The sequence below is a fragment of the Palaemon carinicauda genome, chromosome 37 (assembly GCF_036898095.1).
Source record: "Palaemon carinicauda isolate YSFRI2023 chromosome 37, ASM3689809v2, whole genome shotgun sequence".
NCBI classification, from domain to species: Eukaryota; Metazoa; Arthropoda; class Malacostraca; order Decapoda; family Palaemonidae; genus Palaemon; species Palaemon carinicauda.
Genome location: NC_090761.1, coordinates 16,215,866 through 16,223,405, shown reverse-complemented (window position 1 = coordinate 16,223,405; position 7,540 = coordinate 16,215,866). Strand labels below are relative to the sequence as shown.

General features: G+C 34.0%; 1 protein-coding gene across 1 annotated transcript in view; it reads left to right on the top strand.

Annotated features, from left to right (window-relative positions):
- The first annotated feature begins 7,421 nt into the window (after positions 1-7,421).
- The window catches only part of LOC137628994 (uncharacterized), a 25,355-nt gene continuing 25,236 nt past the window's right edge, over positions 7,422-7,540 (top strand). The window contains exon 1 of the mRNA XM_068360247.1: positions 7,422-7,540. This exon is cut by the window's right edge and continues 14 nt beyond it. The gene's annotated coding sequence lies outside the window, so the exon portion shown is untranslated.

The following is a 7,540-nucleotide window of genomic DNA, read 5'->3' as shown; positions in this document are numbered from 1 at the left end:
TCCTGCAGGTTCTGACGAGCCGCGTCGCACAAATCCAGCTCTTCCTCCAGAGCTGATCGCCATTGCCATCCTCCGTTAAGGAGAATTTTTACCGCTTTCTTCATTGCCTCCATTTCTAAATTCACACCAAATGCTTTGAAAACTTTAAAAACCATATTTATGATTACCGAAACCTTTCCTGAATTCAGCATTATTTAAAAAAAAAAGCAAGTCGAGGACAGAGAGAGAGAGAGAGAGAGAGAGAGGAGAGAGAGAGAGAGAGAGAGAGGAGAGAGAGAGAGAGAGACACAATAAATTCTCCTCGTGGCTTCAACTGGAGTCTAAATGTCTTCAGGTATGAAGGAGAGAGAGAGAGAGAGAGAGAGAGAGAGAGAGGAGAGAGAGAGATGAGAGAGAGAGAGAGAGAGAGAGAGAGAATCCACAAGATAAAGATATACCGAAAGGAATTAAAAAAACATAACAAAAGCAAATATTTATTCATAGTTTTCCTTATGTGGGAATCGTAACATTTATCAGCTAAGACGCTTCTGAGGCAAATCTAACCCTCTGAAGACCGTTCTGGAAGCATTCTTATTTCATCTTCGTTCATTCCCGGAATGTAATGTTCGCCTTCCGTATCTCTCTTTCTCTCTTTGTGGTAAGAATCTTCAAAATGTCTTCAAAGGCGGAAAACAGGAGAAATTTTTACGCTGAAGGACGATTCTCTTGTTTTTTCCAAGGTTTTCTTTCTTTAATTCTTCGTTCGTTTTCACTCCATTTATGGAAATTCTTTCCTATTCTAATGATTGGTGTAAAAGAGAGAGAGAGAGAGAGAGAGAGAGAGAGAGAGAGAGAGAGAGAGAGAGAGAGAGAGAGAGAGAGAGAGAGAGTTTTCCGCTCATATTTCATTTCCGTTTATTTGCAGAAAAAGTAATATTCATCTCTCTCTCTCTCTCTCTCTCTCTCTCTCTCTCTCTCTCTCTCTCTCTCTCTCTCTCTCTCTCTCTCTCTCTCTCTCTATATATATATATATATATATGTATATATATATATATATATATATATATATATATATATATATATATATACACATATATATATATATATGTATATATATATACACACACACACATATATATATATATATATATATATATATATATATATATATATATATATATATACTATATATATATATATATATTATATATATATATATATATCAGCCATTACTAGTCCACTGCAGAACAAAGGCCTTGGACTTTTTTTTATTCATTCACATCTGTTTATGGTCTTTCTATGACCGTTTATACCCGCAAATTTTCTTAGTTCGCTAATCCATCGTCTTCTCTTCCTTTCCCTGCTGGTTTTGCAATTACTAGGGGGACCCATTCGGTTATATTTTATGAGAGAGAGAGAGAGAGAGAGAGAGAGAGAGAGGAGAGAGAGAGAGAGGAGAGAGAGAGAGAGAGAGAGAGAGAGAGAGAGAGAGAGTAGTTACTGACTGTATTAACTGAAGGTAAATAATTCCTTAAGACAAATTGAATACTGACATAACATGACTTGTCATTAATTAAATTGATCAGTTGTAGCTGAAGCGATAATGAATAATGAGGGAATGAGGACACAAGACGAATTTAGATATTCATCACAGACACACACACACACACACATTATTATCTTAGAAATATCCTGATAAGAGGGTCTACAATAGGACGTAAATTTCGAAACTATGAAGAGGATTTTAATATCTTTTTAAATTGACGGATGTGACTTTTCAGTCAACTTTTTTAATCCGCGAAAAGTGAGGTTTACTTACCGAGATAGAGATGTACGTAAAGGCAATCAATTCTTACTACTTTCCTCTCTCTATGACCAATATTTATCATTGTTTCTTACTCCTTTTCTTTTAATCCCTATCTTTTCCTGTATTCCAATTCTTTCGCTTGAGCTGAGTCGTGGAAGTATTGGCTCACATTTTCCCCACGGTCTGAGGGGGGGGAGGGGAAGGCCTCCTGTCAATCAGCTGGTTTGGGTGGTAATGAAATTACTGCTGTTGCCAAAGAATTGGGATACAAGAAAAGATGAGGAATGAAAGAAGGGGAATAAGAAGAAACAATGATAAATAGAACGAAGGGAGAGGAAATGAGTAAGAATTGATTGCCTTCACGTACATCTCTATCTCCGTAAGTAAACCTCACTTTTCGCGGATTAAAAAGTTGATTGAAAAATGTCCGATCGCCAATTTAAAAAGATATTAAAATGATCTTTGTGGTTTCGTAATTTAGCCCTAGTGGTGACTCCCTTCTCTGGATATTTCTGTGATAATAATATGTGTGTGCATGTGTGTGTCTGTGATGATTATTTAAATTCTTCTTGTGTCCTCATTCCCTCATTATTCATTATCGCTTCAGCTACAAGTAGTCAATTTAAGTAATGACAAGTCATGTTATGTCAGTATTCAATTTGACTTAAGGGGCTATTTACCTTCAAATGATACAGTCAGCAACTAGACTCTCTCTCTCTCTCTCTCTCTCTCTCTCTCTCTCTCTCTCTCTCTCTCTCTCTCTCTCTCTCTCTCTCAGATATAACAGAATGGGTCCCTAATAATTACAAAAGAAGCAGAGGAAGGAAGAGAAGACGATGGATTGACGAACTAAGGAAATTTGCGGGGATAAACTGACGTAGAAAGACCATAAACAGAAGCAAGTGGATAAAAAAGTCCGAGGCCTTTGTTCTGCAGTGGACTAGTAACGGCTCATATATATATATATATATATATATATATATATATATATATATATATATATATATATATATATATATATATATATATATATTTATATATATATATATATATATATATATCTGTATATATATATATTTATATATATATATATATATATATATATATATATATATATATATATATATATATATTTATATATATAATATATATATATATGTATATATATATATATATATATATATATATATATATATATATATATATATATATATATATATATGTATTTATCTATCTATCTATCTATATATATATATATATATATATATATATATATATATATATATATATATATATATGTGTGTGTGTGTGTATATATATATATATATATATGTATATATATATATATATATATATATATATATATATATATATATATATATATATATATATATATATATAAACATACATATATATAAAACAAATGGTAGAACTTCGGCGAGTTATCAAATTAACGGAAAAACCTGTATACCCATGAAAGGAAAAAGGGGTAAACAGTAAACAACGCGTGTGAGTGTGTACAATAATTTTGGTTGAAAAACGACAATTTCAAGGCTCGTGTACGATAATCCAGTCGAAATAATCTGGCAACCCTGCATCCACATGTGAGTGGTTACGGTGAGTACCTCTTGTACTGACCTAGTATTCACATTGCCTTTATTTGAAAACTTGACTAACAGGCCATATAACATACACTTGAACCTGAACATTTGGCGGGGATAGACCATGGAGTCTACCCTATACTCGAAGCTGGGTTAAGCACACGAAATGTGTTATAAGCTTGAGCATTTGACTGGGTAGGACATGAAGTCTATCCTATACTTTAAGTAACGCTAGGCCAGATATAAAAATCCCCTTACACTTAAACATTTGACCGGGTAGGATATGGAGTTTAAGCTATTTAGTAAATGACTGGTGATATAACTTCTCGAGAGTGCTGAACACCTTTTGTGTAAGCTAAGCCCAGGTAACCAACACTTGAAAACTTTATTGATCTGTTGGAAGATTTACTGTACAGGGGTTTCATTCAAGATTCATCCATTATGAGATGAATGATCTGTTCCTAAAACAAGACTAAGCCAAGAAATTTTAATCGCAGAGTAATGAAACTTGCAGACATTAACTTTGTAAAAAAGCTGGAAATCATTAAATTTTGGAAGATCAAAGGTAAAGGTCCAGATCAGGCAAAATGTCCAATTCGCGTAATCAGCCATATGTTTGGACATTGTTGCCAAAGAGACTTCAAACTTGGTTCATATTTGATTGGATGAAAATCCACGCCAATTGATACATGTCAAGGTCGAGAAATAGGCTGCCGTGGTGGAGTTCTGCGCTCTACTGAGTGGTTCTTTAGTTTAGCAAGTAATTGGAAAATGTTTAAGAAATAATTTGTAGATTATGAGACAGCTGTAGCCTAGACCTAGGTAAGGAGAATGGCGAAGAGTAGCAACAATATTTGCATGTTGTAGTCAGTACAGAAATACATTTTTTATGATCCTAATGGATACAAATAAAAGAAATAAAGTACTCTTTCTTGGGAGAAATTAGAAACGAATAATATACTGCTAAAGTGCTGGTGGAACTTGAAGCTAACTGTAGTGGCAGGGACCTGATGAAATGCGTGGTTATATTTTCTCAGTTACGAATTTTTGCTAAACCGTACGACTTTAATGATGCAGATGAATAGATAAGGAATCTCCTCAATTTGAATGGGAAGAATTTTACAGCCAAAGAGAATTTACTGGATCATATTGCTTACCAGTGGATGCTACACACTTTACTTTAGAGAAATTCTATGAAGAATCTGGGAATAAGAATCCCGCCAAAGATGTCCAACAGAGGCGAAAAGTAGGGTTGTAGCTTATCTAGTAATAATAATAATAATAATAATAATAATAATAATAATAATAATAATAATAATAATAAATAATAATAATAATAATAATAAAAGATAGCTGTGATACCAGTAAAAATCTCGTGAATAATGTCAGTAAAGACAATAAGAAAAAAAAACATAACCTTCTTCAAACTTCGTTGGCGGAGGTAACAACCAAAGACGAATTTGCGTGTATTCATTATTTATATATAAAAAAAAACTTATTGAATAGATTGCCTAATAGTAGAAAAAAAACAAGCTTAAACAGAGGACTATAATAATAATAACTAGAGTCACTCAGTAGAGCGCAGACCTCCACCGCTTTAGCTTATTTCTCGACCTTGACCTTGACCTTAGACCTTCACATGTATTAATTGGCGTGAATTTTCATACACTCAAATATGAACCAAGTTTGAAGTCTCTGTGACAACGATGTCCAAACTCATGGCTGATTAGGTGAATTGAATAAATTGCTTGATCTTTGACCTTGACCTTCCAAAATTTAATAATTCCCAATTTTTTTACCTAACAGTTAATCCCTGCAATTTTCATTACGATTAAAATTGTTGCCAGGCAGCTGTTCACAAACAAATACACACAGACAATCAAGGGGTAAAATATAACCTTTCAACTTCATTGGCGGAGGTAATGAAAATAAATTATAATTTTGTAGTGGGGACCACAAAGTAATGATACGACTAGCATTTGAATAACTGTAGAATAAGTCTATTAGAAACTTAAAAGATTATGATAAAGTACAAGGGGCTTTTTTGCAGACACAGGGAAAACCATAAAAAAAAAAAAAAAAAAAAAATAGTGACATCGATAGCTATCATACACATTGAATCGTAATAAAATACTTTTTTTAATTGATAATGGTAACGTAATCTTACCTATGACACTAATAGTATTCTGGGTAATTTTGATTTTAATGACGTTAAAGAATAGAATTGAAAGTTTTTAATTGTAGTGATTTTTTTCCCTTGGAAACTAAAGTGATGAAACTTATAAAAAGGTGCAAGTTTATATTGCTACAGAATATGTAACTTCAATTAAAAGAATTTGATACTAAATTTTCTGAAGATCTTGGCAGAGAGCGATTTAGTAATGCTTCTCTGTAGAAGAGTGATTATGCAAGTACACTACAAGTAATGTATCTCTTGGAAATGGGCCAAAGATAATCAGGCAATAATGTTCCAATGGTACATGTACTAAGAGTACCTCTTTATTATTATTATTATTATTATTATTATTATTATTATTATTATTATTATTATTAAATGCTAAGCTGCAACCCTAGTTGGAAAAGCAGGATGCTATAAGCCCAGGGGCTCCAACAGGGAGAATAGTCCAGTGAGGAAAGGAAATAAGGAAAAATACATTATTTTAGGAATAGTAACAATATTGAAATAAATATTTCCTATTTAAACTATAAAAACTTAACAGAACAAGAGGAAGAGGAACTAGATAGAAAAGTGTGCCCGAGTGTACCCTCAAGCAAGAGAACTCTAACCCAAGGCAGTGTAAGACCATGGTACAGAGGCTATGGCACTACCCAAGAATAGAGAACAATGGTTTGATTTTGGAGTGTCCTTCTCCTAGAAGAGCTGCTTACCATAGCTATAGAGTATTTTACCCCTTACCAAGAGGAAAGTAGCCACTGAACAATTACAGTGCAGTAGTTAACCCCTTGGGTGGAGAAGAATTGTCTAGTAATCACATTGTTGTCAGGTGTATGAGGACAGAGGAGAATCTGTAAAGGATAGGTCAGACTATTCAGTGTCTGTGTAGGCAAAGGGAAAGAACCGTAACCAGAGAGAAGGGTCCTATGTAGTACTGTCTGGCCAGTCAAAGGACCCCATAACTCTCTAGCGGTAGTATCTCAACGGGGGGCTGGTGCCCAGGCCAACCTACTTCCTATTACCTCTTATTCTTTATTAAATGTGTGTGTGTGTGTGTGTGTGTGTGTGTGTGTGTGTGTGTGTGACGCGACCCCACGAGTGAGCACAGTTGAAGAAATAGATGCGCTCACAGATTTTGTCCCCTGGACGACTGACCTACATTTTTACAGAAAACGGATATTTTAACCAAAGCACCTGATTGCAAGTCAGATGAGGATGATATTCGCCCTGAATACGAAGTAAAGGTGAATAACTGAACGCTAATTTATAGTAATCCATTGTATTATCAAAGTATTGCTTTGAGGTATTTACGAGTGCTCAAACAGTAGTAAAATTTCTTTGATATTTGCTAATAATATATTATAAAAAGAAACATGTAAATAATAGATAAATAAATAAAGACGTTAGAGAAGCATCCATATTTATCCAAAGCTTCCTCTATCACCATAAAACAAGAGGCAAAGAAGAACAGTTGCAAGTTATTCCAAAATGGAGATTTTCTATAAATTTCACAAGAACTGCCTATAGGTAGAAATTTATAACAATAACATAATCATGCTTTGCTATATGATAGAGAAAATCCTACGGCAATTTATTGTTAATTACTTCTCTTGTAGTTTATTTGATCCTTATTTCTTTTCCACGCAGATTTTTCCCTGCTGGAGACCTTGGGGAGCCATTGTGCTTATAGCATTCTGCTTTTCCAACTAGGGTTGTAGCTTAGCTTGTAATAATAATAATAATAATAATAATAATAATAATAATAATAATAATTGAGTTGCGTGGCGTGACATACAGACCCGTTAATGTAGAAAGCCAGGCGTCAGGAGATCACTGTCTGTGTACTAATCACAGGAGAGTCCAGGAAGGGCTATCCGTCTCTCACTCTGCCTCCAGATGTCAGAAGTGAAGGATCTTACCTGAGCTGATTAACTTCGATTTCTTCCGGAGGAGGTTATAAAAGCCTGATCGAAATCG